The sequence below is a fragment of the Rhinoderma darwinii genome, chromosome 9, assembly GCF_050947455.1.
Source record: "Rhinoderma darwinii isolate aRhiDar2 chromosome 9, aRhiDar2.hap1, whole genome shotgun sequence".
In the NCBI taxonomy this organism is placed as follows: domain Eukaryota; kingdom Metazoa; phylum Chordata; class Amphibia; order Anura; family Rhinodermatidae; genus Rhinoderma; species Rhinoderma darwinii.
The window spans coordinates 15,951,248-15,966,806 of record NC_134695.1 but is presented as its reverse complement, the minus strand read 5'-3'; the positions used below and the strand labels follow the sequence as shown (position 1 = coordinate 15,966,806).

At 43.9% G+C, this 15,559-nt stretch overlaps 1 long non-coding RNA gene across 1 annotated transcript in view; it reads right to left on the bottom strand.

Annotated features, from left to right (window-relative positions):
- The window catches only part of LOC142660627 (uncharacterized), a 43,917-nt gene extending 36,154 nt beyond the window's left edge, over window positions 1-7,763 (bottom strand). The window contains exon 1 of the long non-coding RNA XR_012850541.1: window positions 7,657-7,763. This is a non-coding gene — a long non-coding RNA (uncharacterized LOC142660627). The remainder of the gene's footprint in view (window positions 1-7,656) is intronic.
- Between the last annotated feature and the right edge of the window lie 7,796 nt (window positions 7,764-15,559).

Genomic DNA, 15,559 nt, shown 5'->3' with positions numbered 1-15,559 from the left:
CCTTTGAGGGACAGACCATAATAATAAAAAAATAAAAGTAAAGTAAAGTGCAAAAAATGTATCCGATTAAAAAACGGTCAGGGAAAAAAACGGATGCAAATCGGGTCCAAATCGGCCGGTAAAAACGGCAACACGGCCCGGAATCGATGCAAACTGGCCAGGAAAATCGGCCAAAAACGGCCGATTTTCCCGGCCGACACTCGGACCCTGTCGTGTGAATGAGGCCTTAGAGGGAGAAGTGAAGTATTTACATAAGTATCGAGGTGGAGTAAAGAGATAAAGCGGTGTAAGGACTGGTTTGACCTAGGGTTATCCCATGTATAAAAGCTATGATACTCAAGCTAGCAGCAGACATTTTGCCATATTGTCTCCTTATCGATAAGAATAAAAGACACGCATCTCTATTTAGGTGACTCATTGAATCTCTTTGATAAGTACAGAAATTCTTCTATCAATAGGGGTATATATATATATATATATATATATATATATACATACACGAATCAGGATAACGATTTATACCACATGGTGAATTTTCTAAGAGAATTTTTTTTTTTTTTTTTTAAAACAGTGAAGGAGTTATCATTTTTATCCCATGCTTCCTACCCCATAAAAAGGTAATAAAAGATAAAGTAAAAGGGAATCAATTTATATACACCGGCAAACGGAGCCATTGAATAACACAACCTTCAAAAAACAAGCCCACCTATAAATACATACTCCACCTTTAAAGAGGCTCTGTCACCAGATTTTGCAACCCCTATCTCGTATTGCAGCAGATCGGCGCTGCAATGTAGATTACAGTAACGTTTTTGTTTTTTTCAAAAACGAGCATTTTTGGCCAAGTTATGAGCATTTTAATATTTATGCAAATGAGCCTTTCTTAAGTACAACTGGGCGTGTTTAAAGTGAAGTACAACTGGGCGTGTATTATGTGTGTGTACATCTGGGCGTTTTTACTTGTTTTACTAGCTGGGCGTTGTGAATAGAAGTGTATGATGCTGACGAATCAGCATCATCCACTTCTCTTCGTTAACACCCAGCTTCTGGCAGTGCACAGACACACAGCGTGATCTCGAGAGATCACACTGTGACGTCACTCACTTCCTGCCCCAGGTCCTGCATCGTGTCGGACGAGCGAGGACACATCGGCACCACGTTTTATATCACGTTTGTGTAAATCCGCTCTTAGGGTAGGGACACACACGCCGTGTTCTGGGCTACGCTGCGTCACGCTACGCAGAGTTTAACACGTTCGTGTGAATAAGGCCTAACTCTGTAACATATGTGAGGGAAGTGGGCGGGGCTTCAGTCTGATGACAGCCGGGCTCCTGCTACGGCACGTCCTATTAGATTGCCTGTCAGCGTTAGGCTGGGTTCACACTACCTATTTTCAGACGTAATTGAGGCGTTTTACTCCTCGAATTACATCTGAAAAAACAGATCCAATACGTCGGCAAACATCTGCCCATTACTTTCAATGGGCTTTACGATGTATTGTGCCGACGACCTGTCATTTTACGCGTCGCTGTCAACAGACGGCTCGTAAAATTACAGCCTCGTCAAAAGAAGTGCAGGACACTTCTTCGGACGTTTTTGGAGCCGTTTTCTCATAGACTCCAATGAAAACAGCTCCAAAAACGGACGTAAAAAACACCGCGAAAAACGCAGCAAAAAACGTCTGAAAATCAGGGGCTGTTTTCCCTTAAAAACAGCTCCGTATTTTCAGACGTTTTTTGTTAAGCGTGTGAACATACCCTAAGGGAAAACAGCCCCTGATTTTCAGACGTTTTTTGAACAACTCGCGTTTTTCGCTGCGTTTTTTACGTCCGTTTTTGGAGCGGTTTTCATTGGAGTCTATGAGAAAACGGCTCCAAAAACGTCCAAAGAAGTGTCCTGCACTTCTTTGACGAGGCAGTCATTTTACGCGTCGTCATTTGACAGCTGTCAAACGACGACGCGTAAATGACAGGCCGTCTGCACAGTACGTCGGCAAACCCATTCAAATGAATGGGCAGATGTTTGCCGACGTATTGTAGCCCTATTTTCAGATGTAAAACGAGGCATAAGACGCCTCGTTTACGTCTGAAAATAGGTCGTGTGAACCCAGCCTAAGGGCAGATACAGACGGACGTTGCGTTTTTGCGCGCGCAAACAACGCAGCGTTTTGCGCACGCAAAAACCATTTGACAGCTGCGTGTGTCATCCGTGTATGATGCGCGGCTGCGTGATTTTCGCGCTGCCGCCATCATAAAGATGAGGCTAGTCGACGCCCGTCACTGTCCAAGGTGCTGAAAGAGCTAACTGATCGGCAGTAACTCTTTCAGCACCCTCGACAGTGAATGCCGAACACAATATACAGCAACCTGTTAAAAAAAAAGAAAAAGTTCGTACTTACCCAGAACTTCCCGGCCGTTGCCTTGGTGACGCGCCTCTCTTGACATCGGGCCCCACCTCCCTGGATGACGCGGCAGTCCATGTGACCGCTGCAGCCTGTGCTTGGCTGGAGCTGTCACTTGGACTGAATTGTCATCCCGGGAGGTCAGACTGGAGGAAGAAGCCGGGAGTTATCGGTAAGTCAGAACTTCGTTTTTTTTTACAGGTTCATGTTTATTGGGATCGGTAGTCACTGTCCATGGTGCTGAAACAGTTTAACTCTTTCAGCACCCTGGACAGTGACTATCTCCGGATGTCGCGTACCGGAAATTTTTTGGCCGAGTTCGGCCGAACCCGGTGAAGTTCGGTTCGATTGTCCGGGTTGGCTCATCTCAAAGACACTCCATTTGGATGTTTGGAAACAGAAAAGCACGTGGTGCTTTTCTGGTTACATTCATCCTTTTGACAGCTGGTGCACTGTTTCAGTCGGTTCGCACGGAAGTGCTTCCGTGCGACCTGCGTGGTTTTCACGCACCCATTGACTTCAATGGGTGCGTGATGCGCGAAATACGCGGAGATATTGAACCTGTCGCGCTTTTTGCGCAGCTGACAAACGCTGCGCAAAAAGCACGGACTGTCTGTACTGCCCCATAGACTTGTATTGGTCTGTGCGTGGCGCGTGAAAACCACACGGCCCGCACGGACCGAATACACGCTCGTGTGAATCCCCCCTTACACTGACAGGCAATAATGCTCTGGTATACTAAGTATACCAAAGCATTATAGCAGCGATCAGAAGATCGCATAGTAATGTCCCCTAGTAGGACTATAAAAATAAGTAATGTGAAATACAAAATAATTATTAATTAACATTACAGTAAAAAAAGAAATAAAATCATTTTTTTCCATAAAAAGTGGTTTTATTTAGTAAAAGTTAAAAAATAAAATAAAAGTACACATATATGGCATCGCCGTGACCGTAATGACTCCAACAATAAAGTTAATATGTCATTTAAACCACAAGGTGAACACCGTAAAAAAAAAATAATGGCGAAATTGCTATTGTTTTCCATTTCCTCCAAAAGTCATAATAAAAGTTCATCAATAAGTCCCATGTACCCCAAAACAGTAGCAATCAAAACTACGTCTCGTTCCGCAAAAAACAAGCCCACATATCACTACATTGACGGAAAAAGAAAAAAATTATTGCTCTTGGAAAGCAAAAACAAATAATTTTAATTCAAAAGTGTTTTTATTGTGCAAAAGTCATAAAACATAAAAAAAACCTCTACATATGTGGTATCATCATAATCGTACCGACCCATAGAATAAAGGCAACGTGTTATTTACGCCACACAGTGAACGGCATCAATTTAAAACGCATAGAACAATGGCGGAATTTCAGGGTTTTTTTCTATACCCCCAAAAAAAAGTTAATAAAAGTTAATCAAAAAATGATATGTACCCCAAAATGGGGCCATTAAAAAGTACAACTAATCAAAAAAAACAAAAAAACAAGTCCTCATACAGCTAGGTCGATGGAAAAATACAAGTTATAGCTTTTTGAACGCGACGATAGAAAAACGAAAAAAGATAAATAAATAGCTTGGTCATTAGGGCCTAAAATAGGCTGGTTACTAAGGGGTTAATGACCGAGCAATTTTTAAGCTTTTCCATCGTCTCATTCAAAGATCTATAACATTTTTATTTTTGCTTCTACATAGCTGTATGTGGACTTTTTTTTGCGGGACAAGTATTTTATAATAGCACCATTTTGGGGTACATATAATGTATTGATTAACTTTTTAATAGCTTTTTTAGTGAGGTACTGGAAAAAATACTTTTTTGCGTCTTAATTTTACGCCGTTTACCGTGTGGTATAAATAACATAACAACTTTATTCAGCGGGTCGTTACGATTGCGGCGATACCAAATTTATATGGATTTTTTTATGTTTTCCTACTTTTACACAGTAAAAACACATTTTTTTCAAAATGATTTACTTCTGTGTCGCCATATTTTAAGAGCCATAACAGTTTTATTTTTTGACCGATGGAGCTGTATGGGGCTTTTCTTTTGCGGGACGACTTGTAGTTTGTATTGCTATCATTTTGGAGTAGATGCGACTGTTTGATCACTTTTTATCAAATTCTTTTGAAGGCAGGATGAGCAGAAAACAACAATTATGGCGTTGTTTTTTATTAAACTTTTTACGGCGTTCACCGTGTGGGTTAAATAATGTAATCGTTTTATAGTTGGGTTCATTACGGACGCTGCGATACCAAATATGTGTAACTTTTTACTTTTTTTCATAAAGTATTTTGTAAGGGGTAAAAGTGGGTTGTTTTTTTTTTACTTGGGACATTTATTTATTTCAAACGTTATCTAACTTTTTTTTACTTTATTTTTAGTCCCACTGGGGGAATTTACGGTGCAAACTTTTGATCGCTATTATAATACACGGCAATATTGCATTGTATTATTGCTGGTCAGTGTTAGGCTGGGTTCACACGACCTATTTTCAGATGTAAACGAGGCGTATTATGCCTCGTTTTACGTCTGAAAATAGGGCTACAATACGTCGGCAAACATCTGCCCATTCATTTGAATGGGTTTGCCGACGTATTGTGCAGACCTGTAGTTTACGCGTCGTCGTTTGACAGCTGTCAAACGACGACGCGTAAATTGACTGCCTCGGCAAAGAAGTGCAGGGCACTTCTTTGCCACGTAATTTGAGCCGTTCTTCATTGAAGTCAATGAAGAGCAGCTCAAGATATACGAGCGTCACAGACGACTCGTATATTACGAGGAGGAGCATTTACGGCTGAAACGAGGCAGCGGTTTTCTCCTGAAAACAGTCTGTCATTTCAGCCGTAAAAGCCAGCTAGCGTGTGAACATACCCTAAAACTGACAGGCACCTGTTAGGTCATGCCTCTGGCATGGTCTAACGGGCAATTACTGAAGGCAGCCATAGAACCCCTCGGCACCCCGCGATGCACGTGGGGTGAGAGGGAACCCCCTCCCTCTAAAATCACTCAGATGTGGCGCTCGCTATTGAGCACCGCATCTGAGGGGTTAAATACGATCGGAGACCACTGCTAGTGGTCTCCGATCATTGCCCTGAAGCCCGAGGCTGTTACTAACAGCCCGGGCTTCAGCAGCACCCCGCACGATGCGGAGAAAGTTCTTCTGAAGTGCAGACATGAAAAGGCGGCGCTTCAGAAGAACTACCCTGAACGACCAACGTAAAAACACTATACGCCGGTCATTAAAGAGGCTCTGTCACCAGATTTTGCAACCCCTATCTGCTATTGCAGCAGATAGGCGCTGCAATGTAGATTACAGTAACGTTTTTATTTTTAAAAAACGAGCATTTTTGGCCAAGTTATGACCATTTTTGTATTTATGCAAATGAGGCTTGCAAAAGTCCAAGTGGGTGTGTTTAAAAGTAAAAGTCCAACTGGGCGTGTATTAGGTGCGTACATCGGGGCGTTTTTAATACTTTTACTAGCTGGGCGTTCTGATGAGAAGTATCATCCACTTCTCTTCAGAACGGCCAGCTTCTGGCAGAGCAGATCTGTGACGTCACTCACAAGTCCTGCATCGTGTCGGACACATCGGCACCAGAGGCTTCAGTTGATTCTGCAGCAGCATCGGCGTTAGCAGGTAAGTCGATGTAGCTACTTACCTGCAAACGCCGATGCTGCTGCAGAATCATCTGTAGCCTCTGGTGCCGATGTGTCCCCGCTCGTCTGACACGATGCAGGACCTGGGGCAGGAAGTAAGTGACGTCACAGCGTGATCTCTCGAGAACACGCTGTGTCTGCACTGTCAGAAGCTGGGCGTTCTGAAGAGAAGTGGATGATACTTCTCATCAGAGCGCCCAGCTAGTAAAAGTATTAAACACGCCCCGATGTACGCACATAATACACGCCCACTTGGACTTTTACTTTTAAACACGCCCAGTTGGACTTTTGCAAGCCTCATTTGCATAACTACAAAAATGGCCATAACTTGGCCAAAAATGCTCGTTTTTTAAAAATAAAAACATTACTGTAATCTACATTGCAGCGCCTATCTGCTGCAATAGCAGATAGGGGTTGCAAAATCTGGTGACAGAGCCTCTTTAAGGTTTAAGATACCTATACATATGTTATTGGAATTGCTCTGTTTAGGGGAATGCTCCAATAACAGCAAGACGTCAGATAACCACTACTGCCTTGGTTGCAGATGCAAGCAGTTCTACAGCAAAAATGCGGCACTGGGCTCCATTCACATCACGTTGGTGCAATAAGTCCAAGATGTACTTCTGGAGAATTCCCTGACTAATACATGTGACGTATGCCACCGCATAGTCATTCAGAGTCACACGTCGCCGGTTGGCCACGAAATGTTAAGGGTATGTGCACACGGTAGCAGGCTTTTACGTCTGAAATGACAGACTGTTTTCTGTCTGCGAGTTTTGCGAGCCTTCTCTGACAGCCGTAAATTTTGAGCTGTACTTCATTGAGTTCAATGAAGAATGGCTCAAATGACATCTGAACGAAGTGCCCTGCACTTCTTTTGACGAGGCTGTATTTTTACGCGTCGTCGTTTGACAGCTGTCAAACGACAACGCGTAAATGACAGGTCGTCTGCACAGTACATCGGCAAACCCATTCCAATGAATGGGCAGATGTTTGCCGATGTATTGTAGCCGTATTTTCAGACGTAAAACGAGGCATAATACGCCTCGTTTACGTCTGAAAATAGGTCGTGTGAACCCAGCCTTAGAAACAAACCGTGCGCTATGTTTTATTTTGCTGTAGCCCATCGTATAAGAAAGCGCAATCTGTCCATTAAGTAACTGAAATCAATGTGATTTCCTGATACACAATAGCAGCTTCATCTCCTGTTTTTATATTCGGGATTGTTCAGCTTTCACATTTATCTTCTGAGGAAGCCTGAGAACGTCCTGTGCTGAAATAACTTAATGGGGGAGGGAAGCAGACAAAAACTGAGGCGGTGTGTTTAACGGATACACCGGGACTAGTCCTGCTGGGCCACATCCAGGAATTCACAGTGGAAAATGTACACGACCCCTCGCCTGCGGCCTCACCTCAGACAATCACCACAGACTGGCGAACACCAAACAAGGCAGAATTACAAAGCTGCGCTCGAAGGTCATGGCGTTCAGCAGCGACACTGCACGGATAAATTACTGACAACATTCTCAATGCCTTTATAATAATTCCTCAGGGAATCTCCGTTGTTGTGTAGCTTACCCGCCTCCATTTTACCTTATTTTGCTCTGCCTGCCCCGACTAGACCACGCCTCACTCACTCCCCCCATCTTAATGAAGTATCCTGCAGCACATGAAATGGCCGCGTGCTAAGACGCGAAATGGCGGGCGCATTGTTTACCTCACATTTCTAGTGCTGGGTAAACGAAATAGTTTTGTGAAATTGTTCTGAGTGTAACGTGTGTAAATAGCTGACGACTATTGAGAATTTCGGTGCAGATTTTTTGGCCTAATGCAGCTGCCCATTATAAATATAGTGACCTATTCTGTCCACCACAGTAAAGTGGGCAAACCAGTGTCGACCAGCCTCTGCCTGTCTGCTAAGAAAGACAGCGGATTAGGTGCCAGCACAGTCAAGGGAAGACTTGCATATGACGGTTTCTGTTGCAGGGAAGCCGTAGTCTTGTCATAGCAACATCTATCACCGTCACTACCGGAGTGAATGCGGCTTCATTATCCAATTGCTGTAGTAACTTTCCGACCAAACACCTCAAGTGTCAATCATAGGTGCCTTCATAAGGTTTTGTTCACATTAGTGCCATTTGCGGCGATTCCGTCGCAAAACTTGGTTATTTGTTGCAGCTTTTACATCCCCATTGAATTCAATGGGGGAAAACCTGCAACAGAAATGCAATGAAAAACGCAACAGAAATTGGCATGCTGCAGATTTAAAATCTGCGCAACAGGTCAATTGATAAACGTTTTAGGTGCTTTTTTTTCTGCAACGTGGGCATAATATTTTTTAAATCTCTTACATCTTGCTGCTACAATGAGGCCGGGTTCCCACGTAGCATAAACGCTGCGGAATTCTGTGCGGAAATTCTGCAGCATTTACAGTAGCAGCAACGTGGATGAGATTTAGAAAATATGTCCACACTGCGGGAAAACCCCACAACTTAAACGTTAATAAATTGACTTGCGGAGCAGAATTTAATTACGCAGCATGTTAATTTATACTGCGTTTAGGTTGATTTACCGTTGCGGGTTTTCCCCATTGAAAATCCCGCAACAGAAAGCTAAGTTTTGCAGCGTAAATCGCAACTGCGGAAAAATAAAAGCATACTTACCTCCTGGGATGATGTTGCCAATCACAGGCTGCAGCGTCATCCATAACAACAGCATACGTATGTTTTTTACCGGCCAAAATGTGCGATTTTTCGTACGGAATGCGCTGCGGGTTCCTGGCCAGATATGCTCGGTGTGATTTTTTTTACGCAGCGTATCTGCCCCGTGGAAATCCAGCATAAATTCTTCTGAATTTATGCACAGAATTCCGTTGCGGAAATTCCACAGTTTATGCTACGTGGGAACCCAGCCTAAGGGTCAATTCACACGTTGGGTAAATAGTGAGTTTTTTCTGCAACGGAATTTGTTGCGGAAAATCCGCAGCAAATACAGTAGCAGCAAAGTGGATGAGATAAAACAAATCTCATCCATACTCAGCGTAAATACTGAGCGGAGAAAAATGCTCAGAAATTGACCTGCGGTTCAGAATTTTATTCCTCCGCATGTCAATTGTATTTGCGTAAACGCTGCTCATTTGTTGCAGGTTTCCCCATTTAGTTCAATGGGGAGGTAAATCGCGCAACAAATAGCTGTTGTTAAGTTTTTTTGCGGCGGGTTCGTAGCGATTCCGCCTCAAAAAACGCAACTCAGGAAAAAAAACAACAACTCATACTTACCCAGAAGTCTGTGTTCCTCCCTCCAGCGTGGCCTCCTGGAATGACGTTTCATCCCATGTGACCGCTGTAGCCAATCAAAGGCTGTAGCGGCGTCACATGGGATGAAACGTCATCCCAGGAGGCCGGTCTGGATGACATCAGAGGGCTGGCCTCCTGGGATGACGCTTCATGCCATGTGACCACTACAGCCTGTGATTGGCTGCAGCAGTCTCCTGGGATGAGACGTCATCCCAGGTGGCCAGCCTGCTAGCAATTGCTGCAGTTTTCCACAGGGGACATTCCGGGCGACAAACGGCACCACCGCTTTTTCAAACTGTTGCGCAAAAAACCGCCCTGTCTGAACGAAAAGCCGTTTTTCCCATTGAAATCAATGGGCAGATGTTTGGAGGCGTTCAGCTTCCGTTTTTGAGGCGTTTTTTGAGGCGTTTAACACCCAAAAACGTCTGAAAACACAGCGTGTGAACTTACCTTAACACAGAGCTAGCACTGTGTGTGTGTGTGTGTGTGTGTGTGTGTGCGCGCGCGCGCTCTGGACAATCACTAACGTTACATAGTTACACAGTTAGGCTGGGTTCACACGAGCATGCAGGGGCGGATTAAGGGTACCATGGGCCCCGGGCACTTTTTCAAGTCTGCCCCCCCCCCCCCCCACCAAACTCTGAAGACAGAACGTTGAAGACGCTGTACCGTATATATCTGCAGATTTCTGTTTAGGTGGACACAAATCTGGCATGGTTTTAAATTAGCTGTAAAAGCAGAATGAGCCATACAGAAGAAAGAAAGGAGAATACTTTGAGACACTAAAGTGGTCAGGAGCTTTATAACTTTTTTATTTTTGCATCAATGGAGTGGTGTGTGAAGGATTATTTTTTTGCGGGAGGAGATGTAGTTTTTATTGCCACCATTTAAAGTACCATATAATGGGTGAATTGGAAAAAACTGAGGTTCCTCCGTGTTTTTTTGGGGTTTAATATTTACTGTATATATTTACCTTCTCTTAAGGTAAATAGAATCAAGCTCAGTACAAATATACAGACCCAGAACAAAGCTTAGCACAAATATACAGACCCAGAACCAAGCTCAGCACATATATTCAGCCCCAGAACCAAGCTCAGTACATAAATACAGCACCAGAACAAAGCTCAGTACATATATACAGCACCAGAACAAAGCTCAGTACATATATACAGCACTAGAACAAAGCTCAGTACATACATACATTCCCAGAACCAAGCTCATTACATATATACAGCACCAGAACCGAGCACAGTACATATATACAGCACCAGAACAAAGCTCAGTACATATATACAACGCCAGAATCAAGCTCAGTACATATATATAACTCCAGAACCAAGCTCAGTATATATATATACAGCACCAGAGCAAAGCTCAGTACATATATACATCCCCAGAACCAAGCTCAGTATGTATATATATATATATATATATATATACAGAACCAAGCTCAGTACATATATACAGCACCATAGCAAATACAGTTCAGTACAGAGATCATTTGCAAATTCAGTTTAACCTCTGCTGTATAAATTTGTACGACATAAAACGACAGCTCCCAGTATAGCCTGAACAATGGTTAGGATATTCTGGGAGTTGTTGTTTAACAAAAAAGAATGCTACCATCCGTCATCTCGCTGCAGATCATACAGTGACTACAGTACTGATCAGTCACAGGGAGAATAAACATTTACATTGAGTGACTCACAGGTGACGTCTCAGATTCTTTTTCGTTCTTTTTCTCATTTCTTCTCCATCCGGTCCAGACCTATATGATGACTTCTCTCGGGCATGAACCAATTCTGCAGTTCACAGCTCAGATGTCTTCGGCTCCTCACTTTTCCAACATTTCCGCACCTGCAAACGAAGATAAAATTCTCATGATGCCACACTCTATGTCCCTAAATATAATAGTATCATACAATGAATATAATAGTACTATACACTGTACTCTTGAATATAATAGTATTATACACTGCGCCCCTGAATATAATAGTAATATACACTGTGCCCCTAAATATAATAGTACCAGACACTGTGCTCCTGAATATAATAGTACTATACACTGCGCCCTGAATATAATAGTACTATACACTATGCTCCTGAATATAATAGTACTATACACTGCGCCCCTGAACATAATAGTACTATACACTGCACCCCTGAATATAATAGTACTATACACTGTGCCCCTGAATGTAATAGTACTATACACTGTGCCCCTGAATATAATAGTACTATACACTGTACCCCTGAATATAATAGTACTATACACTGTACCCCTGAATATAATAGTACCATACACTGTACTCCTGAATATAATAGTACCATACACCAGTGGCGTAGCTAGGTTCTCCAGCACCCGGGGCAAAGATTCAGTTTGCGGCCCCCCCAACCTCTTTCCCGACATCTCCTTCCCCCTCGCCGTGTTTGTTTTCTCTACCAATGGACGTGTCATTTCTTTTTATGTAACGCGAGCATAAAATTATTTGTACATTTCACAAGCAATATGGTTCTATACACAACACCAGAACCAAGCTCGGTACATATATACAGCCCCAGAACAAATACAGCTCAATTTAGTGCCACCTGCCGTATAGGTTTGTACGGCGTAAAACTACAGCTCCCAGCATAGCCCGAACAATGGTATGGATATGCTGGGAGATGCCGTTTCACAAAAAATAAATCCTATCAAAATCATACCACCCATCATCTCGCTGCAGATCATACAGTGACTACAGTGCTGATTAGAGGCAGAATAAACATTTACATTAAGTGACTCACCGGTGACGTCTCAGATTCTAGTTCTTTTTCTCCATTTGGTCCAGACCTCTATGATGACTTCTCCCGGTCCATTTCTGCAGTTTGCCGCTCACATGTCTTCAGCTTCTCACTTTTCCAACATTTCTGCACCTATAAATAAATATAAAGTTATCATTATACCACACACTACACCCCTAAATATAATAGTTCCATACACTGCACCTCTAATTATAATAGCACCATACACCATGTCCCACACACACTGTGCCCCCTGTAGATAGTGCCTGCCATAGAGCCCCCTGTAGATAGCGCCTGCCATAGAGCCCCCTGTAGATAGTGCCTGCCATAGAGCCCCTGTAGATAGTGCCCCCATATAGACCACCCCTGTATATAATGTCCCACAAATAACTCCCCCTATAGTGCTCTAGCCCACCCCTGTATATATCCCCCTGTAGATATAGCCCACCCCTGTATATGGAGCTCTACAGATAGCCCAACCATGTATGTAGCCCCCCTGTAGATATAGCCCACCCCTGTATATAGTGCTCCACATATAGTCCACCGCTGTATATAGTGTTTCACAGATAGCCCACCCCTGTATATAGCCCCCCCTTGTACATATAGTCCACCCCTGTATATAGTGCTCCACTAAATAGTCCACCCCTGTATATAGTGCTCCACAGATAGCCCACCCCTGTATATACTATATACAAGGGTGGGCTATCTGTGGAGCACTATATACAGGGGTGGACTATATGTACAAGGGGGCTATATACAGGGGTGGGCTTTCTGTGGAGCACTATAGGGGAGCTATTTGTGGGATACTATATACAGGGGTGGGCTATATCTACAGGGGGACTATATACAGGGGTGGGCTATATCTACAGGGGGACTATATCTACAGGGGGACTATATCTACAGGGGGACTATCTACAGGGGTGGGCTATCTACAGGGGGACCATATCTACAGGGGGACCATATCTACAGGGGGACCATATCTACAGGGGGACCATATCTACAAGGGGACCATATCTACAGGGCTGGGCTATAGCTACAGGGCTGGGCTATATCTACAGGGCTGGGCTATATCTACAGGGCTTGGCTATATCTACAGGGCTGGGCTATATCTACAGTGCTGGGCTATATCTACAGGGCTGGGCTATATCTACAGGGCTGGGCTATATCTACAGGGCTGGGCTATATCTACAGGGCTGGGCTATACACAGGGCTGGGATATACACGGGGGCTATATCTACAGGGGTGGGCTATATCTACAGAGGGGGGCTATATACAGGGGTGGGCTATACACAGGGGGGCTATATCTACAGGGGTGGGCTATATACAGGGGTGGGCTATATACAGGGCTGGGCTATATACAGGGCGACTATATCTACAGGGGGGGACTATATACTGGGGTGGGCTATCTATGGAGCACCATATACAGGGGTGGGCTATATCTACAGGGGGCTATATACTATATAGCCCATCCCTGTATATGGTGCTCTATAGACAGCCCACTCCAGTATATAGCCCCTGTAGATATAGTCCCCCTGTATATATAGTCCCCCTGTAGATATAGTCCCCCTGTATATAGCCCAGCAGATATAGTCCCCCTGTATATAGCCCAGCCCTGTAGATATAGTCCCCCTGTATATAGCCCCTCTGTAGATATAGTCCCCCTGTATATAGCCCCCCTGTAGATATAGTCCCCCTGTATATAGCCCAGCCCTGTAGATATAGTCCCCCTGTATATAGCCCAGCCCTGTAGATATAGTCCCCCTGTAGATAGACACCCCCCGTAGATAAAGTCCCCCGTGTAGACAAAGTCCCCCCCGCAGATACAGCCACACTTATATTACAATTAAAAAAAAAATTAAAACAATTTCAAACTCACCTTATTCCCGCTCCCACGCCGTCCGGCAGCCATGGAGACCTGCTCTCTTCTGCGAGAACACAGCGTCTATGAAAGGCGCTGATTGGCTGGGCAGGATGACTTTCCCTGTCAGTCAGTCAGCGCCTTTCATCGATGGAAGCGTCACTGGTACAAAAGGTACCAGTCGCTTCATTCGTGGAAAGGCGCTGAATGGCCGGGCACGGAACGTGCCCGGTCATTCATTGCTTCTAATTGTACCTGTGTCCTTGCGACACAGGTACAATTATAGTGCAGGAGGAGGTGGCGCTGGCGCCCCCCTCTGAACTGCGCCCGGGGCACATGCCCCGCTTGCCCCCCCTAGCTACGCCCCTGCATACACTGCGCCCCTGGCCTTCAGGGCAGAGTGGCAAAGAAAAAGACATATCTAAGACTGGCTAATAAAAGGATAAGATTAATATGGGCAAAAGCACACAGACATTGGACAGAGGAAGATTGGAAAAAAGTGTTATGGACAGACGAATCGAAGTTTGAGGTGTTTGGATCACACAGAAGAACATTTGTGAGACGCAGAACAACTGAAAAGTTGCTGGAAGAGTGCCTGACGCCATCTGTCAAGCATGGTGGAGGTAATGTGATGGTCTGGGGTTGCTTTGGTGCTGGTAAAGTGGGAGATTTGTACAAGGTAAAAGGGATTTTGAATAAGGAAGGCTATCACTCCATTTTGCAACGCCATGCCATACCCTGTGGACAGTGCTTGATTAGAGCCAATTTCATCCTACAACAGGATAATGACCCAAAGCACACCTCCAAATTATGCAAGAACTATTTAGGGAAGAAGCAGGCAGCTGGTATTCGATCTGTAATGGAGTGGCCAGCGCAGTCACCAGGTCTCAACCCCATAGAGCTGTTGTGGGAGCAGCTTGACCGTATGGTACGCAAGAAGTGCCCATCAAGCCAATCCAACTTGTGGGAGGGGCTTCTAGAAGCATGGGGTGAAATTTCTCCCGATTACCTCAGCAAATTAACAGCTAGAATGCCAAAGGTCTGCAATGCTGTAATTGCTGCAAATGGAGCATTCTTTGACGAAAGCAAAGTTTGAAGGAGAAAATTATTATTTGAAATAAAAATCATTATTTCTAACCTTGTCAATGTCTTGACTATATTTTCTAGTCATTTGATAAATATAAGTGTGCGTTTTCATGGAAAACACAAAATTGTCTGGGTGACACCAAACTTTTGAACAGTAGTGTACATACACACATTCTGGAACATATACATACAGGTAAATATATAGACCTACAGACACATATACACACATTGGCAGATAAATACACAGACAGGGACATATACAAATACATAAAAGGCACATATATACAAGCACAAAGACACATTCACAAACAGACCCATATATACCCAGTACAGATAATGTTGTAGATTTCATGTGCAGCCGTATGTAACACCACAGATAACACACAGTAATAACTGAGTATAGATTAATGTCGTAGATGTTACCTGCAGTCCTATGTAACACCACAGATAACACAGTGATAACTCTCTGAATACA